General features: G+C 41.7%; 1 long non-coding RNA gene across 1 annotated transcript; it reads right to left on the reverse strand.

Moving 5' to 3' along the window:
* Nucleotides 1–6144: 6144 nt before the first annotated feature.
* LOC132022282 (uncharacterized) lies at nucleotides 6145–17590 on the reverse strand. Its single transcript, XR_009405572.1, has 4 exons — nucleotides 17509–17590; nucleotides 7820–7982; nucleotides 6800–6894; nucleotides 6145–6488 (listed from the first exon to the last, which is right to left on the reverse strand). It is a non-coding gene; the product is annotated as an uncharacterized LOC132022282 (long non-coding RNA).
* Between the last annotated feature and the right edge of the window lie 6081 nt (nucleotides 17591–23671).

Genomic DNA, 23671 nt, shown 5'->3' on the forward strand with positions numbered 1-23671 from the left:
ACTTGAAAGTTGCTGAAAGGGGCACCTGGTGGCTCAGTGGGTTGAGCCTCTGCCTTCAGCTCGGGTCATGATCTCAGGATCCTGGGATCAGGCCCCGCATCGGGCTCTCTGCTCAGCGGGGAGCCTGCTTCCCCCCCTCTCTCTGCCTGCTGCTCTGACTACTTGTGATCTCTCTCTCTCTCTGTCAAGTAAGTAAATAAAATCTTTAAAAAAATGATAATAAAGTAAAAAAAAAAAAAAGTTGCTGAAAGAGGAGATCTTAAGTGTCCTCCACACACACACACACACACACACACACTCGAAAAGTAACTTTGTGAGGTAATAAGGGATCTGTTGACTAACTTTATTGTAGTAATGATTTTATAATATATACATGTATCACATCATCACTCTGCATGCTCTAAACTTACACAATGTTACATATCAGTAACATCTCAATAAAGCTGGGAGGTGGGGGAGAAACAGGATGTGCTTGCGGAACTCCTTTCTCAAGACCCATTTTACATTTTTTTGATGCTGCTCATTAACAGCCCCACATGGGCACACGAACAGTCAGTTAACCCGACAGAAAGTTTCCTTAGGGAAACAGTGTCAGCCGCAACACCATCTGCTAATTCACCAATGATCATTATCTTGATTACCTGTGTTTAACAATTAGTAGTCCAAACCAAGGGTCCTCAAATGGGAATTGAGGCTCTGCTAAGCCTAGGAAACGCCCATCCGAGCCTTTGGCTGCCATCAAGCCACCCCTATTAACAACTTCCCTTACCACCTTCACAGATCCCCAGCCCCCCATAAGGCAAAGGGCCGACAGTAGCCTTTTCTCTGCTAGAGCCTGAGGGCCTGTCTCAAGAAACACACCACCTCCTCCCATCGACATCCTCCCCAACAGTTCTCAGCCCCCACTCGGGGCTCTCTGTGACCTGAGGCTTTCAGGGAAGTGCTTACTCAGAAGGTAGAGGTCTCTGTGTTAGTGGGTGACAAGCCCAGGAGCGTATTTGAATCTTGGTGGCAAGTCATGTTATAGTGGTGTCGTAGAATCCTTCATGGTTTCACAAAGAGTCCTGTACTCAGTATAAGTTGCAGCCTGCCTGGGAAAAAAATCAGTAATAAAAATAGCATCTAATGTATGCAGCACGTACCCCATGCCAAGCACTCTGTTAAACACTTTACATTTATTAACTCACGTAATCCTTACAGCAATCCTGGCAAATAAAGACTCTTACTATCTCATTTTATCAATAAGAAAAGTGAGGCTAAGAGGTTAAAGAACTCACAAAAAGTTACACAGCTAGTAAATAATGGTTAGAATCAGGTTTCCTTCCCTCGTAAGCAATAGAAACCTACTTGAGCTAAATTCAGCTCCATCCTCCTACACAAAAAAAGAGATTTAAGAACAGAGGGGTAGGGGCACCTGGGTGGTTCAGTGGGTTAAAGCCTCTGCCTTTGGCTTAGGTCATGATCTCAGGGTGCTGGGATCGAGCCCCACATCGGGCTCCCTGCTCCATGGGAAGCCTGCTTCTCCCTCTCCCTCTCCGCTTGTGTTCCCTCTCTCGCTGTGTCTCTGTCTCTGTCAAATAAGTAAATAAAAGTTTTACAAATAAATAAATAAATATAGTTTTTTAAATGCATAGTTGAGCTGGCTGGAATATAAAAGAAATCCATGGGAGCCAGAGACAACCAGAGAAGTTAAGTGGTGAGTTTTCACCCTGAGGAATCTGCTGATTCCTGGTGACCTAATACTTGAGTTTTTTGTTTTGTTTTGTTTTTTAAGATTGAGTGTAAGGGCTGCAAGAGAAAAGCTAGAATCTTTCCCAAGATGGGAGATCAGAACAGAAACCCTCAATGCTAGAATGCTCTAAGATAACCCGCTAAATGAATGATAGGAGAAAAAACTCACCTAGTGAAGTGCCACGGGGAAGTGGGCATCTGTTTTAGCGCTGTGCTCTCCCAACCACAAAGTATGTACTATCACATAAATCCTGGGCATTCACGCTGCCTATCCTGCCAGCAACCCCATACTCTGAAAACTTAGATAAAGCGGTATTAGACTGCCAGGGCTCCCAAGCCTTTAGGAGGTACAAAAAAAAAAAAAAAAAGAAAAAAGAAAGAAAGAAAAGAAAAGAAAAAAAATTTGCTGGGACACACTTTAAATCCAGGCTTCAGAGAATTCCCACGAACTTCCAAGGAGCGTGACCTCACCACCCTAAGTGAAAGTCACCAGAAACAACGAACAGCAAAATCTGCCTACCACAGATACAAATGGAAATTCAGCTTTTTCATAAATAAGACATCATAAAGACGTCCGTTCTCTCAAGGTGACGTACAGATTCAGTGCCATTTTGAATCATAACCCCCTCGGGTTTTTTTCCATTGAAACTTACAAGTTTCTTTTGGCGTTTAGTTGGAAGAGCAGCCTGCCAAGTATAGCCAAGATACTCTTGAAAAACAGATGTGGAGGTTTGTCCTACTGAATATTAAGACCTTCGGTAAAGCAGCAGTGTTAAAAACTTTGTGGTATTAACTCAGAGACAAATAGACCAACAGAACAGACTAGATAATCCAGAAATAGGTTTATATGTGATATATATAATCTTTGACAGGTTATAGAAGCATGCACACAGTATGATTGCTTGTAGATGAAAGTTGGAAATGGGGAAAATCAAGCAATGTATTATTTAGGGATACATAAGTCCCTGGTAAAATTATTTTTAAAAGCAAGAAATAAAATGCAAACTTTTGTACCCACAGGGCCTGGGGAGAATGGGTGTGGAGAGTTGCTTGCAGCCATCAAAATATTGGTAACATTCTCCTTCTTAAACTGAGTGGAGAGTACAGACATGTTCAATTTATGATTGATATTTAAAATGTACAAATACATTATATAGGCACTTTTGTTTTAATATCTTCATGTTTTTAATTTAAAAGGTGATGAGTTTATTTTAAAAATCACTACATTTAAAAGAACAAGTTGAAAATGCATAAATAATACAGAATTAAAGTATCAATGTTGTATAGAGCTTCTATAAAATGATCAGATAAGTACTAAGACCAGGTTAGAAAATGAAAGAGAAGTCAAGAATAGACAATTTCAAACAAGAGGAAATAGAAACAGCAGATAAACATACAGAGTAAAAAAAAAAAAAAAAAAAAAAGTTTCACCAACCTAGTAGTAAAAGGAAATTAAAACTTAATACTTAAATATTATCACGTCTCAATTTTTTTAAAGGTTTTATTTATTTATTTATTTATTTGAGAGACAGTCGAGAGAGCATGAGAGGGGAGAAGGTCAGAAGGAGAAGCAGACTCTCTGTGGAGCTGGCAACCCAATGTGGGACTTGATCCCAGGACTCTGGTATCATGACATGAGCCGAAGGCTCAGTTGCAACTGAGCCAGCCAAGTGCCCAGGTCTCAGATTTTAAAAAAGATTAAAAATATATCCATTTTTGGCACTGTACCACTGATAAACAGATAAATTAATACAAATTTGTGAGAAGCAATTTATCAATACCTATCATGAGTCCTACAGTGCTGATACCCCTTAGTTAAATAATCCCATTTCCAGGAATCTGTTGTATAGAAATTATTCTTACACGTCAACACATGATTTTTGCTATGAAGAAGATAATATTTACTGAATGCTTATGCCATGAGCCAAGAATGGTTCTACACCATATGAAACAGGTGGTGTCACCGTCCTAATCTCACAAATAAGGAGACTTGAGCTAAGTTACTACCTCAGTTACTCAGCCGGCTGGTACTACGGCCCAATCCAAACCCAGGCAGTGTGATTCTAGAACCCATATTGTTAAGTGCCTCACCAAGCTGGAGCATTGCGGCATTGTTTCTAATTGTCAAAAATAAAACAGAACACTTCTTCACTACTCAATAAACAGTGGGAGACAATTCACGGAGAGGAAATGAAAGGAAAAAAAACCTAGCAACAACTTAATGTCCAACAACAGGCGAATAACACAATAAAATATGGTACTATATTTACGTGCGATAAGAGAGGGGAGATTACTCATTTCAGAGAAATGGTAGTACATGGGAGAAGAGGCACCTTAGAATTAAAGGAACGTGGCATAATGGTTCAGTGCAAATGTATTACTGTTAAGATTAAACTAAAAATGAAAGTCTTACTTATGGTAAATCAACTGCATCATCTTGTAGGCAAAAGGAAAGCACTTCTGCCTTTCTATTTTAATTTAGTGTGAGTAGATATGTTCACATTGTCCAAATATCAAACAAGAATAAAAATACACACAGCAGAAAGTCTCAGTCCTGCTCTGTCCAAATCCATTTGCCCCCACATCCGATATAACCCCAACACAGCTCATCAATACTTGTGTTTGGTTTCGCCTTCCAAGGGATTGTTCCTGGTCAAGGAGGACAACTTTCATCATCTTTTTTTTTTTTTTACACACATAATAAAATACTAGATGCATTTTTTTCCAGCAACTTGACTTGTTTTCATTCGGTCTATCTCGAAGATCTTTCTAAATCAATACAAAAAGCACTTACTCATTCTTTTTAATAGCTGTATAGTATTCCAAAGTAGCTGTACCATAAATTATTTGACAAAGCCTATATTAATTGGTATTCGTGTTGCTGCCAGTTTTTTGCCTTTACAAAAAAATGTTGCAATGAATAATAGTTCTTAGATACTATCTCTAGAAATCACTGTTGCCAAGTGGAGTGCCGGGACTCCTTGGTGGCTCAGTTGGTTAGGCCACTGACTTTGGCTCAGGTCATGGTCCCAGAGTCCTGGGATCAAGTCACACGTCCAACTTCCCCTCCTCCGCAGGGAGCCTGCTTCTCCTTCTCCCTCTGCCTGCCACTCCCCCAGCTTGCGCTTGCTCACTCTCTCTCTTTTTCTCTCTCTGTCAAAGAAATAAATGAAATCTTAAAAAAAAAAAAAAAAGTGGAGTACTGGGTCCAAATGTATATCCATTTATAGTTTTGATGGATCCTACCAATCCGTAATGCACTAAAACTTTATACCATTAGGTCTTCCTACCCAAAAACATGGTCTGCTTTTCCATTTGTCCCAGCCTTCTTTTATGGAGGACAACACATTTTGAACACACTACTTTTTTTTTTTTAAGATTTTATTCGTTTATTTGAGAGAGCAAGAGAGGAAGAGAGAGCACAGATGGAAAGGAACAGGAAGAAGCAGACTCCCCACTGAGCAGAAAGCCCAATTTGGGGCTTGATCCCAGGATGCTGGGATCATGACCTGAGCTCAAGGCAGAGGCTCAACCGACTGAGCCACCCAGGCGCCCCAGAACCTGCTATTTTTCAAAAAGCAATGCATATACATAAAACCATATATGAATGATTTTGGTTATGCAAAAAAAGGGGGAGGGGTAAAAGGAAATAGTTCATTATATTACCATGAATCCATCAGGGCAGGTGGGATGATCAGTTACATGTGTTACCTCTCGTTTTGTTTTGTTTTGTTATCTTTTTCTGCATCTTTCAATTTCTTGCTTTATTTCATTTTGATACAATGACATGATTAGTTTTTAAATAAGCGTTTTTTAATTAAATGTCATCTGGCCCAGTCTTTTGCCTTCAGTCTGCCAAGATGAGACAACTAATGCAAAAAGCTTAAGTGACAGGCCTGGGGTCACATTAAACTAGTCAGCTTGGTTGGAGGACAGTTCAAGGTTCCTGCCTCCCAGCATAGGACTTTTTTTGTTCCCCATTTCTCATACTTCTCTGCATTATTTGGCAACAATGGAGGTTTTGGTTACTTTGTAAGTTTTGGGAAAGTAGGATTCCATAAATTTCATTCTGTTTTGATGTGGTGTTTTTAATCTTGATTTAATGCTGAGTTTTTCGTTTGTTTGTTTTTAAAGGATGTTTGTTTGTTTGTTTATCAGAAAAAGAGAGAGCAGAGCACGAGCAGCGGGAGAGGCAGACAGAGGGAGAAGAAGGGAGAGGCAGCAGCAGGTTCCCTCTGAGCAAGAAGCCTGGTGCGGGACTCCATCCCAGGACCCGGGGATCATGATGTGAGCTGAAGGCAGACCCTTAACTGACTAAGCCACCCAGGCATGCCTAGTGGTGAGTTTTGATACGACTCTGGGCCGTGTTGTTGTTTTAAGATTTATTTATTTTTGAGAGAGAGAAAGAACAAGAGAGCAGAGGGTAGGGAAGACAGAGGAAGAGGGAGATAAAGAATCTCAAACAATCCCTGCTGAGCACAGAACCCCACACGTCTCACAACCCTGAGACCATGACCTCAGCCGAGTCAGCTGCTTAACAGACTGAGCCACCCAGGTGCCCCTGGGCTGCATTCTGAAAATGAGGTCACCCTATCGCTGTGATAAATATCTCCTGAGAAACCCAGGTGTCCTCATCACTTTCTGGAAGACTAAGCTAAATGCAGTTAATGCAGTTCAGTCTGGCCAACTCTCGCTCAAGCACCACATCTTCACTTCCAAATGTCCACCTGGCTCTTCACAAGTGAGGTCTACCTGCACTATAGAAAAAAAAAAAATTATGAGGCTTTTGCTTGGCAAAACCTGGCCCAATTTTATGACCAATAACCCCAAGGCAATAAACACATTGGAAATTGTACGTTCCAGGAAAGACATCATTTGATAGAAAAGGTGACACGTGGTAGAGGGTAGGAAGCAGGTAGAACTGGGCATATATGGATTTTCTAGAAGCCTGAAAAGGAAGCGTAAGTCTGCAGTTATACAAAGAAGAATTTTCCTTTTTTTTTTTAATTTATTTTTTAATTTTTTTATATCAAGTAAGCTCTACACCCAGCGTGGGGCTGGAACTCACCACCCCAAGATCAGGAGTCCTATGTATTTTCCACTGACTGAGCCAGCCAGGTGCCACTAATTTTTTTTCTTTTTTCTTTTAAGTAAGCTCTGCACCTAACATGGAAGGAAAAAAAAATATTTTATTTGAGATTTCAGATTGGCCAATTACTTTTCAAAGTAATAAAATTTAACATTATTTGTCAGGGGGGAAAAGTGAGATAAATCCATGAAAAATTGGCCCTGAGAGTGAGTTGCTTTGAGATGAAATTGTAAAGTGCCTAGATGAAGCAAATTCTCTTTTTGTTCTTACAACATCTTGTATCAAGGGATAAGTTCATGAAAGACCAATCAAGAAGAAGCTATGTCCTTGTTCTGACTTTGACCTTTCTCAGAGAAGAATGTGGTTTTGCTAAAATAAGAAAAGAATCTATTAAGGTCATGCTGTACTTGATTGTTATGTTACAAAATTTGGCAGAAATTCTGCCCTAAACCTATCAGCTGACAGTCCCAAAGAAGAATTTGTTTAAACTGATGCCATTGTTGCTGGTGTAGAATCTCATCTTAGGAAACTTGACAGTCTTGGGAAACCACAGTTTAGAGATGTATAATTTGATTTTCTATGGGACAATTTAAATCAGAATTTCTGAAGGGAAAAATTCTAATATAGAGACTCATTGAAGGAAAAATTTACTGCAAATTTCCTTTAGGGGATATTTGCTATGTGGTATAAAACATTTTCCCCCTCTTTGGTCAATTCTTAAAATAATTTTTTTTTTTTTAACAAAGCCCTTTGAACTGCATATTTGGGGAAGGAAAGCAGGAAGGAAAGGAAGGAAGAAAGGCCTTAAAATTCTGGGGACAATAAAGGGGTACTCCGTTACCTTAGGGGCTCATCCTGGACAAAATTACAAGCAAGTCTCCTCCCCCGATATCACACCTCCCAGTCTCATGCTCCCAGTACTCTTTCTCGTATTGCTTCACACTCTTGTTTCTTGGCCAGATACCATCTTATAAACAAATCCTCATTAAGATGGTTTACCTTTCCAGGGGCACCTGGGTGGCTCGGTTGGTCAGACATCTGTCTCAGGCTCAGGTCGTGATCCTGGGATCCTGGAATCAAGTCCCATGACGAGCTCTCTGCTCACTGGGGAATCTGCTTCTCCCTCTCCCTTTGCCTGCTGCTCCCCCAGCTCGTGCTCTCTCTGTCAAATAAATAAAATATATTTTTTAAAAGATGATTTGCCTTTCCAAGGAATACACATTTCAAAAAAAAAGATTTCTAAAAACCAAAAGGCACCGAACTCTGACACTGGTGCTTCAGAGCTTAGAAGAGGTTGCTGGGGAACATAGGAAGGGCCCGTAGCAGCATTTCTGATTCAAATACCCAGACTGGTCACACATGCCACCTGCTGAAGGTTAGTGCCAGTCCACCAAAATGCCAGAGAAACACAATTTCAATCCTTTCTATGTTCAAACAAAGTAAGAAAGAAAAGATTTAAACTGATGGCAGATTTTATTTTTAAGATTTTTAAGATTTAAACTGATGGCACATTTTATTTTTATTTTTTGAAGCAAAAAATCAAGCCGTGGCCCCAAATCATATTTAGTCCAGTTCATTTAATGCATTCAAAATATATTTAATTATTAGACAGAGGAGTTCATGAAATATTCATAGAAAAATAATAAATGAAGCTATCTACCACACTTAATGCATACCTTACTATGAGAAATAATATTTTCAATTATAAATTTTCTTTTCTGTTAACTTGTCAGCTTACTGAGCTTTCCTGGATCAGGAGCAATGAAAACTCCTACCCACTCTTACCCAGATTGTTAGATTTTCATTCTCCTGACTTAAAAAGATGTTGGGCATCTTAGAGAGATTCATAAGTTACACAGGATAAAAATATGTAAATGAAGAGCAGCGAGACAAATAGAAATGAAGGTAAGAAAATAAAGGCATGATGCGATGCAGTCAATACCCAAAAGCCATGCCATGAGGATCCTTCCTGTTAATACAGATGGACTGTGTTTTTGGTTTCGAGCTTCCAGCAGTCAAGCAAGAGAAAAATCTAGATCAGTTATAAAATCAGAAGTAAAGTTGGAGTGCTATTCGCGGAGCCCAAGTCAACAGGACTCTGATGTTGTTGAATGCAGCAGCATGCATTTATCTGAGCTCCTCCATGAATCTGGTACCAAGGACAGAGATGCAGAATTGTAGCAGGGAAAAGATAAGCTATATTTAGGAAAGAGCAAACTCCTCACCAAATCTGGTGGCTCCAGGGGATTCAAAGACCAACTGCAGGAAGGGCCAGCCTCTGCACGTTAGAGCTGCCACTTGGATCATCCCCATCCAGCTGGGGGGAAAAAAAAGTGTCCTAGGGGCCTCAGGGTGGCTCAGTTGGTGGAGCATCTGACTCTTGATTTCAGCTCGGGTCATGATCTTAGGGTCGTGAGATGGAGCCCCACGTCAGGATGCCCCACACTGGGCATGGAACTTGCTTAAGATTCTCGCTCTCCCTCTGCCCATCCCACTCCCCTAATCCCCAGCCCTTGCTCGGGCTTGCATGCTCTCCCAGCCGCACCGCAAAAAAGAGTCCTAAAGCAACCACCAAGAATTCCATACCAAAAAGGAAAGAAAAAGAGAGAGAGAGAGAGGGAAGGAAAAGCATTCATGACACAAAATGAAGAACAGTAAGAAAGTGAAAAATGAAGTCAGCAAATGTATGGCTGATCACTGGTGAGGATTAGTCAGGAAGAATGTGTGATGACAGTCGGGATCAAAGGTACCCGGATACATTGGGGAATATTTTATTGAATACACAGAAATATACCTAAAGGCTAAAAGCAAAATATGCCAACATACTAACAGCTCTCAGTTCTGGGAGGTGAGAAAACTTTGTGTTTTATACTTATCTGTATTTCTTAATTATTTAAAAATATTTAAAAATAAAAATAGAAGAGATGATAGTAGAAGGGGGTACATTGGCAATAGATTCCTGGAGAAGATGGGTTTTGAGGCAAATATAAAAAATGGACTTTGGATGGCCTCGGAGGAGAGTTGCCAGAGTGAAAGATGGAGGAGCTTTCTGTTTTGAAATAGACCCTGTTTTTTAGAAGCTAATTAGGGATGTAAAAATTACCCAGTGAAACACTTAGATGCCAATACAGTCACACAGAACTGAAAGTTACATCACTGGTCACTAATAACAGAGAAAGCAAAAAGAAACTATTTCAGAATGAATAATTCAGAGTTTTTCACATGACTCAACCTCAAATACACCTTTATTTCTTCCTCACTCAACCCCACCCATTCCTATGCCATTGCCATGTCTTTGATTTCTTTGGAATGCTCTAGAAATAAGAGGAAGGAAGGAAGGAAAGAAGGAAGGAAGGAGAAAAAGGGGAGGTAAAGTGGAATGGACAGCAAAACTAAGGGGACACAGGGAGAGGAGAGAGAAGTGAGTTCAGTATATATGTAGATAACTCACTAATGGGCAAGATTATCATGCATCCTGGAAAAGAAAGAAAAACCAAGTAAGTCCACAATAGATGTTCCACGATATCATCTTAGAAAGTAAGAAATCTTAGATTTTGAGGGACAAAAGCAAAGGTTGCCCTAGAAGGATACACGGCAAGTCTCTCACCCTGAGATTAAAATACACCTGAACATTTTGGGCTCTGTTGGGTTGCCTATTTTTACGAGCATGTGGTTACAACAAATCCTGTTTCTATCACCTCCAGTTCTTGATGTCATTTGTGTGTTAGAGTCCTTTTCTTTAAAAAAAAAAAATTAAAGATTTTATTTGAGATAGAGTGAAAATGAGAAAGAGAGAGAGAGAGCACAAGTGGGGGGTGGGCAGAGGGAAAAGGGGAAGCTGACTCCCTGCTGACCATAGAGCCCGATGTGGGATGCAGAGCTCAATCCCAGGACCCTAGGATCATGACCTGAGCTGAAGAAGACGCTTAACTGACTGAGCCACCCAGGTGCCCCAGGTCCTTTTCTTTCTAAGGATAGTTCATTATCTTGGTATCTTCAGATACCATGTATCAATTAACAGGATAAGCCACGGGACACCTGGCAATAAATGCTGTTAGCACAGCTGCAGAACTCATCTATGCTGTAAATCTGCATTTCAATTTTGTCTTTTAGTGTTTGAATGAAGTATGATTCCATTATGATGCTATTGAGCACATTTATAATGGGAGCATTCGGAAGCCCTCTCTCTGGGGTAAAATGCTTCAATTGCCCTTTCCCCGCCACTCCAAAGTGTTGAAGACCAGGATCTGTTGCCTGGTTTAAGGCAACTATAATGTGAGGTCAGAGTCAGATACTTCAAGTCCTGCAGATCAAAAATCAAAACGCCATATTGACAATTTTCTTTGAGGGAAAAAAAATGCATATATTTTCACTCTAATTACTGTATCTTAGTCCTTAATGATGTATGTCTTTTCCAGAGAAAATTTAAAAAGAAAGTCTGATGCAGATAAAATGTTTAAATGAAGGGAGAAAGTGAGAACATTCAAATCACTCTGAAATAATGATAAATTATAACAGCTTCCAACAATTACTTAGTTCTTATGAAAAATATTTACCATGGCAACCACAGCATCAAATTGCTCTTAAATAGGAGCCATACGCCCCCCCCCCAAAAAAAAAGGAAGCAAAAGAAAAATTTTCTCCTAGACCCGTATTGCTCAGTTTATAGCAAGGAGGTAGCCTGCAGTCACATGACAGATAATACAAACATAATACACAAGCACCACGCTTTCTTTGTTACACAACACCTCCCATAGCTCATGGATGCGTTCCTGATGCAGAATCAGAATCACTTTAATGATCTTGCTCTCCTTCTGGACGTTTCAGAAAGGACTCCCAGACTATTTATATGTGAAGTAAGAGGTCTTTAGCAACCAACGTGGAAGGTCCCTTCTGTCATGGAATTACTGAAATAGTGTTACATTCTTGAGGTCCCTTCCATATCACAAGGCTCCTTCCATACTTTGATTTCATATTATAAATTAAAATACATGGGTTTAAAGGAAATAATCTAATATGGGGACAAAGATATACAGTGCAGCACTATAATAATCAAGAAATAAGAGCATGTTCTTACTCCTTGATTCCTTTTTAAATAATTTTTAAATTTTTAAACATATAATGTATTATTTGTTTCAGGGGATTAGTCTTTTATTCTTTTTTTAAGATTTTATTTATTTGACAGAGAAAGACACAGAGAGAGAGAGAGAGGGAACACAAGCAGGGGGAGCTGCAGAGGGAGAGGGAGAAGCAGACTCCCCACTGAGCAGAGAGCTTGATGAGGGACTCGATTGCAGGACCCTGAGATCACAACCTGAGCCAAAGGCAGATGCTTGACTGAGCCACTCAGGTGCCCTGGTCTTTCATTCTTATTAGGCCAACATTATTAGGGTACCTCTGGAGCCAGACTGCCTTGTTTTAAATCTAGGCTATGTGACCTTTTTTTATTTTTCTTAAGGATTTTATTTATTTATTAGAAAGAGAGATAGAGAGCACCAAGGAGGGGAAGGGCAGAGGGAGAGGGAGAAGCAGACTCCCTGGTGAGCAGGGACCCACACATGGAGCTCCATCCCAGGACCCTGAGATCATGACCAGAGCCGAAGGCAAACATGCAACCAACTGAGCCACTCAGGCGCCCCATGTGACCTCTTTTTGTCTCAGTATCTCATCTGTAAAGTTGGGAAAATCATAATCCCTATGTATATGATTATTACAAGGTTGATTCAAGTCAATACAGGCATAATGCATAGCACGTGCAATGTGGGTGTTTGCTAGTATTGTCATCACCATTACTAGTAAGCATCTACTATGTGCCTGGCCACAAGACCCTTTATACACATGGGCTCATTTCACCACTGCAGAAAACTTACGTGGTAAGTATTATTAGTCTTATTTTACAAATAGTCAGGAAAATGACATAATCTGCCAAAATCACCCAAGAAGTATGTAACACATAACTAATTATAGAAATAATTTAGAGGGCGCCTGGGTGGCTCGGTGGGTTAAAGCCTCTGCCTTTGGCTCAGGTCATGATCTCAGGGTCCTGGGATCGAGCCCCACATCCGGCTCTTTGCTCAGCGGGGAGCCTGCTTCCCTCCTCTCTCTGCCTGCCTCTCTGCCTCCTTGTGATCTCCGTCTGTCAAATAAATAAATAAATTCTTTAAAAAAAAAATTTAGGACTCTGGACTAGTTTTTGCCAAATTTAAGGCGGAATGGTTGTGAAGAAATAATCTGACTTAAAATATAGGCTACATGGTTTACAAAAAAATTCACTTTGGTAGAGGACTGGAGATTAGTGACTGGCCAGACCATCTGATAGTGAAGTATAATGCAAGACCATTGGGAGTGCTCACTGGGAGAGACACAAGATATTAACAAAGATATTACAGGATGAGAAAACATGGTATGATCTCAGATACCATACCCAAATCAATAATCAAAGGGCCGGGCACAGCATTGCCCCGTTACTGTGCAGAACCTCAATCTAGCTGCTTCTCAGATGCACAGCTCTGCAGGGGATAGTCCAGGAAGTGAAGAATCATTTATTATGTTTACTTTCTAGAGGAGGATCAGCAAACTATGACTCACAGACCTAATCTGGCTCACTGCCTGTTTTTGCAAATAAAGTTTTATCGGAACACAGCCACACCTATGTATTCATCCATTCTCTGTGGCTGTTTTCGAACCACAAGGGCAGAGATGAGTAGTTGTGAAGAACACCCAAAGGGCCATCAAAGCCTAAAATATTTACTACGCAGCCCATTACAGAAATCATTTCCTGACCCTGGCTCTAGAGCAATGCTGGAAAGGCCCGCCTGTCCTATCTATTTATGTTTAAAAGAGAATACACCTGAATTAGAGAGAATTCAATGATTAAGTAGATGATGTTCCTGTTTTGTAAAGAACAGTGTGCATGCCCAATGCTTTTGTAAATATGACACTCCTGTGTGTTTTATAAGGAGAGAGTTGGAGAGGAAACTGTGAGCTCTTGTCTTGAAGAGGATAAGCGTTGGTTGCAATGGTCTACCCAAGCTTCTAGTTGGGATATTTATCAGACAGATGGAGACAGAAGTCTGATGCTTAGAAGACAGGACAAGACTGGAGGTGTTGATTTGGGAGGCATCAGTCATCAAGTGCTCTTTTGAGTTCATAAAAATTTAGAAAGCCTATGAAAAAAATAGGACTCTGCATGTCACTCTCAGCTTCTAGATACAAATACTAGAGAAGCCCTCACAAGATGATATGTGTGTACACAAATGCACACACCAAGATTGTTTGCCGTGGCTGTGAATATTTGAAAACGAGCTCACTTTCCATCAATGGAACAGGGGAAAATGAATTGCACATACAATTCATGCTCAACTGCCCAACACTAGAGAAACCAAATAATTTGAATTACATGTAACAACACGAACTAATCTCATGAATATAAAGTTGAGTTAAAAATCAGGTTGAAGACGACTATTTCAAATATCGAGGGGCACGAAATGTACACTTTGGCAGAGGTCCAGTAGGTTAAAATCAATCTTTAATTGAAGGCAAAGATAAATGTCAACATCTAATAATAGCTTCTGGGGCACAAGAATGAATCTGAAATTACCCTTAAGATATTGTTATTTTAGGGGCGCCTGGGTGGCTCGGTGGGTTAAAGCCTCTGCCTTCAGCTTGGATCATGATCCCAGGGTCCTGGGATCTGAGCCCCATGGATCAAGCCCCATATTGCGCTCTCTGCTCAGCAGGGAACCTGCTTCCTCCTCTCTCTCTGCCTGCCTCTCTGCCTACTTGTGATCTCCGTCTGTCAAATAAATAAATAAAATCTTTAAATATATATATATATATATATATATATACACATATATATATATCATGGGTGATTGTGCATGATTTTGGAGTTTTCCCTCGGTGAAATTTTTAGATGGCACAATTGACATCCTAAATGTATCCTCATTAAAAAAAAAAAAAGATATTCCCAGTAAGACTTTTTCTTAACCAATTCATGATCTGAATTTTAAGAGGCGCTTGGGTGGCTCAGTCGGTTATGTGGCTGCCTTCAACTCAGGTCATGATCCCAGGACCCTAGGATCATACTCAGCAGGAAGCCTGCTTCTCCCTCCACTACTCCCCCTGCTTATATTCCCTCTCTCGGTGGCTCTCTCTGTCAAATAAATAAATAAAAATCCTTTTTAAAAAACAAATAAATAAAATAAAACTAGAAATTAGGGACATCTGGGTGATTCAGTCAGTTTAGCATACAACTCTTTTTTTTAAAAAAAAGATTTTTCTTTTTTATATGACAGAGACCACAAGTAGGCAGAGAGGCAAGCAGAGAAAGAGGTGGAAGCAGGCTCTCCACTGAGCAGAGAGCCCAATGTGGGGCTTGATCCCAAGAGCCTGGGATCATGACCTGAGCCAAAGGCAGAGGTTTTAACCCACTGAGCCACCCAGGAGCCTCAAGCATACAACTCTTGATTTTGGATCAGATCATGATCTCAGTCAGGGTCATGGGATTGAACCCAACATCGAGCCCCACACTGGGCATGGAGCCTGCTTGGGATTCTCTCTCTTCCTCTTCCTCCTCCCTTCCCACCCTCTAAAAAAACCCCTAAAAATTAAATAGAGTTCTTAAAGACTATTATTTTTTTAAAGAGAGGGAGAGAGCAAGAAGTGACAGGGACGGGGCGGCGGGGGAGGGAGAAGGACGAGTTGGTCACCCAACTGAGTGAGCCACCCAGGCTCCCCAAGATTGTTTAATGTTTTGGATTCTAGTATACAAATAGTTGGACAATTATTAAAATGAAGATATAACCTAATCTCTATTATTCTGACTTATATTTTTATTTTTATAAGGACTTCCCTTTATTGACATGGTAAAAATCTATTATTCTTCCTAAAATTGTCTAGCAAATATACTGAATATTTGCATTAACTCTTTCCCTATTTAGCTGTTGACAAGTTCTCGTTTTTTTTACATACAATTAGCAGCTTTCACAATCATCAATTATTGCAACATATTCTTCTTGCAATAATAAATACATTTACTTCAACAACTGATAGAATTTCAACATATAAAAACATAAGAGATTTTTCACTTCAAGTTACATCTAAATGTTAAGCTATATTTGAAAATGCATTTTTAGATATTAACAATAAATCCAAATAACATCTTGTTTGAGTAACTGATAGGACAGCACAGATTAGCCGTAATGGTGCCCATGAGATCACATGACCCGTGTGTGATCACACCTTGAGCCCCGAACTGAGTGCCAATGATGATCCTTCAGTAGGTACTCAGCTCTTTGGCCTTCCCAAAGCCAAAACTGACACTGGAATTGTAGCACCTCCTGTCTTGAAAAGCTTAAACTATGCGGGGACGCCTGGGTGGCTCAGTCTGCCTTGGGCGCAGGTCGTGATCCCCGAGTCCCAGGATTGAGCCCTAAGTTGGGCTCCCTGCTCAGTGGGGAGTCTGCTTCTCCCTCTCCCTCTGCCCCACCCACTGCTCCTTCTCTCTCTCTCTCTCTCTCTCGCAAATAAATAAATAAACTCTTTTAAAAAAATAAAATAAAATATGCAGACAAACCTGATTTTGTTTAGGGTAGACTTTAAAGATCTTATTGACTTTATTTAATGTTTGATGAATTGGGCAACATCCACTTTAGCAGAAAGGAGACAGCTCTGAGCAGCTGTACAAAATAAAGGATTTTATAGGCAGAAGGGAGAGGGAACAAGGGGGCTGTACGAGGCCAATGCCCGGACTGGTGGTTGCAAGGTTACTTATCTTTAGGAGATGGTAGGGATCTAGCTGGCGGATTACCGAACGTGCCACTCAGATAATGCCTGATGGGTTTAAGATTCCATTCCTGGGAGATCCAGTACTGGAATGGTCTCAGTTTGGTAAGGTGGGTAGCATCAACAAATCTATTTGGGTCCTTTTGTCTTGTCTTAAACAAAGATGACATGAATATGTACCACAATGACAAAGGCATATCCGAGAGTGAAAACCAAAGTCAGGCACAAACTTGGTTTTTCTGTGTGGAAAGATGGGAAATGCACTTGGGAAAACATACACAGAAGGGCCAGTTGTATTTTTAACATTTCATTTATTAAGCAAAGATTTGAAACTTCAGTATTTATTATATTACTCTTTAACTTTTTTCACATGCCTCAAAATTTAATAACAAAGAAATAAGAAAAAATAGCAGCAAATAAAAAACTGTGCTTATTAAGAATGCCCATGCAGTTCCAGAAACTGGAAATATTTTTCATTTACAAATTTTAAATTGGAAAAAAATTCTAAAATAGGGATTTATCTTTTCTTCAGAGGTGATACTATTTCTTTTTAAAGCACCCACTCAGCAGTTGGTGTATTTAAATCTCAGAAAATAAGATAAAAATAAGCATAACATTAACATAGCCGTATATATATCTATACCATTTTTAATGGCAAACTGGTACAAAACATCTTTCTGCTATAGTGATAGTAAGTAAAGGAAAAAGAAAAAAAAAAAAGCTCAGAGAAAAAGAAGCTCGGTAGTTTGATTGGGTTTGAAACCAACCGAACATTCAAACCTGCAGTCTTCAGGTGTAAAATCTCGACTTTAAGTGGTACGAAGCCCCATCTCAGAAGCTGGCTCATGGAAATGTTCCCCTCACTTCTGTTTGGGCCCAGTTTTTCTATTTTCAGTTATTACCTGGTGCATATGTTCTGGTTTTCTCCACCGATCCCCAAACCTCTGATCAGAAAGCTGTGGCCCGGGATACTCCTCCGTGGTGGTTGTGTGCCCGCGCTAATTACCTGCCTCGTTTCCTGTTTTCTCTCTCATCTAGATACAATAGGTACCCGGCAAGGCAGGATATGACAGTTAGAGGGAATGCTGCAAACAAGAATGAAAGCCATTACTCCGAGTCTTTGGTGCATTTGCTCGCTTTCATTTCAGCAGATAAGTGATATTATCTCTAGCATGTAAAGTGGGACAAGCTACACCCGCTCAAGGAGAGAAGAAAGGCACCTGCCTCCCATTATCACTGTCAATTAGCAGCTTACTTGGCTTCCTCAGGCCTTGGTGGGGGTGCAGGGCAGGATGGGTGGAGATTTTTTTTTTTTAAGCCTTTCCTATAGTGAGTTTTTGAATTCGAAATTTGACTTTGTAACTTTATATCTGCTTTATGCCTTTCTAAGTCTCACTCTAAAAAATTTGGAATAGAAAACGGACAAGATTTAGCAAACAGCATGATTCTTTTGGACTAAATGAGGAAAGGGATGAGGGGCTTAGAAATTCTTTCGCTGGGGGAGATAATGAATCATTTCCTTCACACATACCAAAAAACTGTACGACAGCAGAGGAACTGCCTTTCGTGATATATTTAAATCTAAGTCCCTACCCTGAAGCTCATTTGTATAATGCTTTCTACTGACTTTCTAATAGAAAAATCACCCTTTTAAACATTTCTCTCAGAGAGTAAAAGAATGATTGCCTAGTCCTGGGGGCTTGGGGGTGAGGATCAGAGTGACTTGCTGTGGGGTGGGGGGTTATCTTTTGGGATAACGAAAATGGTCCACACTTAGATTTGGGTGGCGGGTGCATAAGTATGAAGATAAACTCTACAGATCAGAGATGGTCCTGCTGTGCTCTCCCCTCTTCCCATTAGCTGATCTCATGAATAATCTAACCCAATAGATAATCCTTATAACTGATCTCATGAATAATCTAACCCAATAGATACTGGGGATTAGCAACCCCAAAGCCATTCACAAGGTCTTCTTCTCTTGCCTTTTTCTACTCTAGAGACTGGAAAACAAATGCCTGATTTTCGATTGTTGCTGTGATGAGCAGCCAAAGGGATAGATAAAACTGGCAGAGTTCCTTTTGTCCCTGTGGCCTTTCCCCCTTCTTCCTGCCCAGAAAGCAAACATGATGTGCAATAGTCGGGGGGGGGGGGGGACACGAAGGGACAAGCCTGAGGATAAAAGCCCATCCGCTAAGAAAGATGGAGCAGAAAGAATGAACGTTCTCATCAGCATTTCTTAGCAGCTGTACCCGCGCTGGACTGCTCAGTTCTGGACTTCTCATTTTATAAGACAAAGCAAAGTCTTTATTGTTAACGGACTGCTGCTTGCTGTTGCAAATAGGTATCCTGTTATCTGCAACCAAAAGCACTCCCAACCAGCCAATTATGAGACTTGCCTATTCATTCATTCACTCATTCATTCATTCATTTTTAAAGATTTTATTTATTTGAGAGACAGAGCAAGCCAGCGCAAGCATGAGCAGGGGGAGAGGCAGAAGGACAAGCAGGCTCCCCACTGAGCAGGGAGCCCAATGCGGGGCTCGATCCCAGGACCCCGGGATCATGACCTGAGCCAGAGGCAGAAGCTTAACCAACTGAGCCACCCAGGTGCCCCAGAGACTTGCTTATTTAAAAATAATTTAAATATGTCAGTGTCAAACTGATTTTATTTTAATGGCTAGGAGCTGCTTCTTGTGCACAGAAGAGACCATTTCCAGTTAATTGGGGTTCGAGTTATTTTATAATTTAGTGAAGAATCATGTTTTGCTTAAACCTTAAAGTTTAAATCAAAGTATTTTATCTTCCTTATAGATCTAATAAGGTACGTGCCACCCTAGAGATCTGGGCACAGATGAAGAAAAAGAACGTTTCCCAGAGAAGCATTTGAGCTAGGCCCTTAAAAATGGAGAAAAAAGAGAGTTCCAGACTAAAAGAATACATAAACTCAGAGGCAGGAAAGAGCATGATATGGGGATTTAAGGCTGGAGAAGGGGAGATGAGGTTAGAAAGCAAGTTGAGGCCAAATGCTTTCAAGTCTTGTGTATCAGACTAAGTTGCTTAAACTTTATCCTACAGAAAATAGACACTCTTAGAGGTTTTGAAGGAAGGGAGTGACATGATCATATAGAAGGTGGGACAGGTGGGTGGCTCAGTTGGTTGAGCATCTGACTCTTGATTTCAGCTCAGGTCATGATCCCAGGGTCCTGGGATGGAGCCCTGCATCAGGCTCCCTGCCCAGCGGGAAGCCTACTTCTTCCTCTCCCAGTCCCCCTGCTCATGTTCCCTCTCTCCATATCTCTCTCTGTCAAATAAATCAGATCTTTAAAAAAAGGACTTTGAAAAAGAAATTTTAAAAAAGAAGGCAAGAAAGAGATTGGGGACCAGAGGTACGGAGGCTATTTGGAGAATACTACAGAGAGATTAGAAACCAGACAAAGAGAAGACCCCATTGCAGAGATTGCAGTGGACCCCCTGGGCAGGGGTTCAAGGGAGGACAAAGCAGAGGCTCAGGGTCCACAGTCAGAGGGAGCCGAGGGGAGGGAAAGTCTGCAAGGGAGGGTCGCAGGTTAGGAACCAGCAGAGCATGGAGCCAACAGGTGGACAAGGCAGCCGAGGAGGAAAAGGACCCCCAGCCTGTGGACCCCGGCTCTTCCTGCTGCGGTAGCCTCCTCAGCCACACCTCTGCCTCTTCTCCGTATACCTGCTCACCATGTTAGGAAAAGAAGCAGGCAATGCGGGAGGTTATCTGAGAGTTACAGTATTTTTATCCAAGAGAAACTGAACATACACCTATTAGATTAATTAAATAAGGAGGCCATTAGACCGAGGTGGCCCTAATGTCGTGGCAACCTCCTTAACCAAACCAAAATCTAAGCCTGTAAATGCCTCAAGGTTATGAAACTGAAACCCAAAGACAGCCAATCACAAACAGCTGACTAGCCCAAACCATAACCCATCAATAATTTCCTTACTTCCACCTTTTCTCTAGAAAGGTCTTACTCCTAACCACTTCCAGTTTGGTGCTGCCCATTCGAGTCAAGTTTTACTCAAATAAGCTCTTGAAATTTTTAATCTGCCTCAGTTTATCTTTTAACACACCCAGAGAGGTCATTTCAATGATCAGCACCACCATGCTTTAAACGACATCAGACGTCCGGCTAATCACCACCACAACCACCAGCAACTCACCACGGAGGTGGGAGTTCTAGAGAAACCCTGATCAGTTATGGACAAAACAATAGCAAAAGCCATCTTCTCTGCAAAACACAGCTGTAGAGCCCAAGCTCGATCAGGCACCTCTGATACAGAGCCCCCAAGATAGCAGAGTCCAACATACTAACACCGGCTGATCTTATCCCGCATGTCCACGGGTGACCCTGAGCCTAGGGGACATCAGCAATCTGGTCACCAGAGGGGACTTCCCCTTAGGAAGCAGGTACATTTGGGGGATCCTGGCCCTGGCCCCAGACTCTCCAGCTCTTTGCCGCAATCTATGCTCGTCAAATGGCCCGTGATTATTACTTCCCTGTCACCGGTTCTATAATACCAGAGCCTGGTATGGGAAAAGGATACCCTTTCCCCCTTAGAAAGAAACAGAATGCACTTTTATTATTATACAGACAGGACCTAGACCCTAGCTCTGTGCAGGGCACACTCATCACATCAGAAGAGGCACCAGTCGGGATCAACCGTGTTATAATCAGCATGAGATGCGTAGAGCCCAGCAATTTCCAGAACTGTTGGGTGGGTTCTACTTTAGGGTTTTGAGTTCAGCAAAAAGACAGGAAAGAGTCAGCAGGATGGGTGATTGCCAGGAAGTCTCTGAGGAAGTAGCTGCTTCGCTAAAGACCAGCTGTGGGCTGAAGCTTTTCAGACCCAGTGGTGCCCAGCTGCCCCAGCAGTGCTTTCCTTCCCAGAGCAGTCATTATGGAGTGATGGACACCCTGGCCTGTAGCTGCCTGACTCCAGCTCCCAAGCAGGTCGCACCAGTTCCACGTGTTCCCTTTTTAGTACTCACCACTTTGACATAGGGAGCCGAGCGCGGCAGACCCGAGTTCGAACTCCCCGGAGCCTCCCCGGCCAGTCTTCCCAAGTCTCAGTCTTCTCAGCCAAGAGAGTAACAGTGGTTCTTACCTCCCAGGCAGAGACACTGCGTAAAATGTCCAGCAGGCACATCGCCTGACATGCAACAGACACTGACAAGAGTTAATTCTGCAAACTTTTTATTCCAACGTGAGGCAGAAGCTCCAGGATCCTCAAGATTGGCCTCACCTAGAGGTCCTCTGTATTCAGGTGTAATTCTTCCTCATCCTTAATCAGGGGAAGATTGTGATCTGCAGTCAGAGCTGGGGCTCTTCCTTCAGGGCATGACTGGACACGTTTCTGGAAGGAATGGTGTTGGGGGAGTTGGGGAATGACTCAAGAAAATGCTTGCTCTGGGATTCTCAAACTTTAGTAAGCATGGGAATCATTTAGGGAGTTTATTAAAAATATAGCTACCCAGGTCCCACCCTGTGACTGAGTCACTGAGTCACTGAGGGTCAGACCCAGGAATCTATATGTTTAATAGGGTTCCCAGAATATTCTAAGGTGCACTAAAGTTTCTTCCTCTTTGACCTGGTTACTCCCTGAAGACAGAGTGCATGGTAGGGCCCAGTTGGGGGCTGTAGGATAATAAAAAATATTTGGTCTTTGTCTCCACTTCTTGGCATAAAACTCTCTGGAGTGGTAAGAGTGTCTTAAGAGATGACTGTCTTATGCTAATGAGACAGCCCTTGGGTGTGGTGGGGGCCTAGATAGCTTCGGGTTGAGAACTAACTAGCTGGGAGGAAAGCCAACCAAGTAATTAGAGGGTTAGAATTTTCATCCCCCGCGCCTTGACCTCCAGGGAGGGGAGAATGGTGGAAATTGAGTTCAATCACCAATATCCAGAGATTTAATCAACCACATCAACCACTGGATTTAACCAACCACTTAGATTAATTAACCTAATGAAACCTTGATAAAAATCCGAAAAGAAGGGGCGCCTGGGTGGCTCAGTCAGTTAAACATCTGCCTTTGGCTCAGGTCATGATCCCAGAGTCCTGGGATTGAGTCCCACATCAGGTTCCTTGCTCCTACCTGCTGCTTCCCCTGCTTGTGCAGCCTCTCACGAACTCTCTCTCTGTGTCAAATAAACAAATAAAATCTTAAAAAAAAAAAAAAAGTATTTAAAAAAAATCCTAAAGGACAGGTTGGTGAACACATTCATGTGCTTGGACGATGGCACACCAGGACAGAACATGGAAGCTCGGCACCAATCCCCAGGCCCCACCTCGCCCCCCACCACCACCATAACTGGTCCTATGCATCTCCTTCACTTTGCTGTTCTTGAAGTACAACCTTCAGAATGAACTGGTAAACCCAAGTAAAGTGTTTTCCTGAGTTCTGTGAGTCATTCTAGCATATTATCAAATCCGAAGGGCACCCACAGGAACTCCCAGATTTGTAATCAGCCTGGAAGAAGTCTGGGTAGTCCGCAACCCCCATTGACAACAGGTGTGTGATGTGGAGCCGGTCTGATGGGACTGAGCCCTCAAACTCATGAGATGTGACCCAGACTCTGCGTGAAGAGTGTTAGAATTAAAATGAGTTGTTGAGCACCTAATTAGTATCATAGAATTGGTTGGTGTCTGTAAAAATTTGATACATTTAGTGTCAGGAAAAAATCCACACAAGGACCCTGTCGTATTTCATCTTGTCTGACTTCACAGGGCCCTTGCACAACTGCACTTCTTTACAGAATGTGGTTAAGCCCAAAAGAAATGGCCAATTCTGTTGTAATTTTCTGACCTAAACTCAGTGCTAGACTTTTGAAGAGGAGCAGAAGTGGGGCTTACATTTTCCCTGTTCAAACCTACCCAAAGGAGGTCAGAATTTGCCTATGGGCCTCTCACCGGCTGATTGTCATCCACACCTTAGCCAGTGGACAAACTCCAACAGGCCAGGGAGGCAAGGGCCCGCTCTAGAATAGGATACAAGAGCATTTTCTGGAATCATTTTATGGGCTCACTGACCACCTTGACT

The sequence above is a fragment of the Mustela nigripes genome, chromosome 7 (assembly GCF_022355385.1).
Source record: "Mustela nigripes isolate SB6536 chromosome 7, MUSNIG.SB6536, whole genome shotgun sequence".
In the NCBI taxonomy this organism is placed as follows: domain Eukaryota; kingdom Metazoa; phylum Chordata; class Mammalia; order Carnivora; family Mustelidae; genus Mustela; species Mustela nigripes.